Genomic DNA, 3,038 nt, shown 5'->3' on the forward strand with positions numbered 1-3,038 from the left:
ACAACCTACCCAAACTGAATCAGGAAGAAATAGAGAATCTGAATAGACCAATCACAAGTAAAGAAATAGAAACAGTAATCAAAAACCTCCCCAAAAATAAGAGTCCAGGACCAGACGGCTTCTCTGGAGAAGTCTAGTGAACATTCAAAGAAGATTTAATACCTATCCTTCTCAAACTGTTCCAGAAAATAGAGGAAGATGGAGCACTCCCTAATACATTCTATGAAGCCGACATCACCCTGATCCCCAAACCTGACAAGGACAACACAAAGAAAGAAAACTACAGGCCAATATCACTGATGAACATAGATGCAAAAATCCTCAACAAAATTTTGGCAAACTGAATACAGCAATATATCAAAAAGATTATACACCATGATCAAGTGGGATTTATACCAGGGACACAGGGATGGTTCAACATCCGCAAGTCAATCAATGTGATTCACTACATTAACAATATGAGAAACAAAAACCACATGATCATCTCAATAGATGCAGAGAAAGCATTCGACAAGATCCAACATCCATTTATGATAAAAACCCTCAATAAAATAGGTATAGAAGGAAAGTACCTCAACATATAAAGGCCATATATGACAAAGCCACAGCTAACATCATACTCAACGGACAAAAACTGAAACCCATCCCTCTCAGAACAGGAACAAGACAAGGGTGCCCACTTTCACCACTCTTATTCAACATAGTACGGGAGGTGTTGGCCAGAGCTATTCAGCAGGAAAAAGAAATAAAAGGAATCCAAATAGGCAACGAAGAAGTAAAACTCTCACTGTTTGCAGACGACATGATCTTATATATAGAAAACCCCAAAGAATCCATAGAAAAACTATTAGAAACAATCGACAACTACAGCAAAGTTGCAGGGTATAAAATCAACATACATAAATCAGTAGCATTTCTATATGCTGACAATGAACTAACAGAAAAAGATCTCAAGAACTCAATCACATTCACGATCACAACAAAAAGAATAAAATACCTTGGGATAAATTTAACCAAGGAAGTGAAAGATCTATACAACGAAAACTACAAGACCCTCTTGAAAGAAATCGACGATGACATAAAGAGATGGAAAGACATTCCATGCACATAGATTGGAAGAATAAACATAGTTAAAATGTCCATACTACCTAAAGCAATCTACAGATTCAACGCTATCCCAATCAGAATTCCAATGTCATTCTTTACAGAAATTGAACAAAGAATCCAAAAATTCATATGGGGCAACAAAACACCCCAAATTGCTAAAGCAATCCTGAGAAAGAAGAACAAAGCTGGAGGCATCACATTCCCTGACTTCAAAACATACTACAAAGCCACAGTAATCAAAACAGCATGGTACTGGTACAAAAACAGATGCACAGATCAATGGAACAGAATTGAAAGCCCAGAAATAAAACCACACATCTGTGGACAGCTAATCTTTGACAAAGGAGCTGAGGGCCTACAATGGAGGAAAGAAAGTCTCTTCAACAAATGGTGCTGGGAAAACTGGACAGCCACATGTGAAAGAATGAAAATCAACCATTCTTTTTCACCATTTACTAAAATAAACTCAAAATGGATCAAAGACCTAAAGATTAGGCCTGAAACGATAAGTCTTCTAGAAGAGAATATCGGCAGTACACTCTTTGACATCAGCTTCAAAAGAATCTTTTCGGACACCATAACCCCTCACATGAGGGAAACAATAGAAAGAATAAACAAAAGGGACTTGATCAGGCTAAAGAGCTTCTTCAAGGCAAGGGAAAACAGGATTGAAACAAAAAAACAGCCCACTAATTGGGAAAAAATATTCACAAGTTATTTATCCGACAAAGGGTTAATCTCCATAATATACAAAGAACTCACACAACTCAACAATGAAAAATCAAATAACCCAATAACAAAATGGGCAGGGGACATGAACAGACATTTCTCCAAAGAAGATATATGGATGGCCAATAGACACATGAAAAGATGCTCATCATCACTAATCATCAGGGAAATGCAAATCAAAACTACACTAAGATATCACCTTACACCTGTTAGAATGGCAAAAATATCCAAAACCAAGAGTGACAAATGTTGGAGAGGCTGTGGAGAAAAGGGAACCCTCATACACTGTTGGTGGGAATGCAAACTGGTGCAGCCACTATGGAAAACAGTATGGAGATTCCTCAAAAAGTTAAGAATAGAAATACCTTATGACCCAGCCATCCCACTACTGGGTATCTATCCTAAGAACCTGAAATCAGCAATTCCAGAAGTTCCATGCACCCCTATCTTCATTGCAGCATTATTCACAATAGCCAAGTCATGGAACCAACCTAAGTGCCCAGCAACTGATGATTGGATAAAGAAGATGTGGTCTATATATACAATGGAATACTACTCAGCCATAAAAAAGGACAAAGTCATCCCATTCACAACAACATGGATAGACCTTGAGAGTATTATGTTGAGTGAAATAAGCCAGACAGAGAAAGACGAACTCTGTATGATTCCACTCATAGGTGGTAGTTAACATATGGACAAAGAGAACTGATCGGTGGTTGCCAGGGGAAATGGGGGTGGGGGGAGGGCACTAGGGGTGAAGTGGTGTACCTACAACATGACTAATAATAATGTACAACTGTAATTTCACAAGGATGTTAACTTTTATAACCTTAATAAAAAAAGAAAGAAAGAAAAGAGTAGTGTAATAGAAACAGACAGAATTGTAACTACCATCTTTGTCATTGCTCAACATTTTTACCCTTAAACATATTTGTTTGAGTGTCTTTTTCACATTTCTTATTCTCTGGAAAAACATAGAAAGGAATAAGTATCTAATGTATAGAATAATAAATAGAAAGGCTCTGTATTATAATAGGATATTTTGCAAATAAATAACTTGGTACTCCTGGAGATTAAAAAAAAGAAAAAAAGAATGAAGTTGGATCCCTAACTCACACCATATACAAAATTAACTCAAATGGATCATAGGTATATATGTAAGAACTAAAATTATAAAACTATTAGATGAAAACAGGATGTCT

Source organism: Equus przewalskii, chromosome X (genome assembly GCF_037783145.1).
Source record: "Equus przewalskii isolate Varuska chromosome X, EquPr2, whole genome shotgun sequence".
Taxonomy (NCBI): domain Eukaryota; kingdom Metazoa; phylum Chordata; class Mammalia; order Perissodactyla; family Equidae; genus Equus; species Equus przewalskii.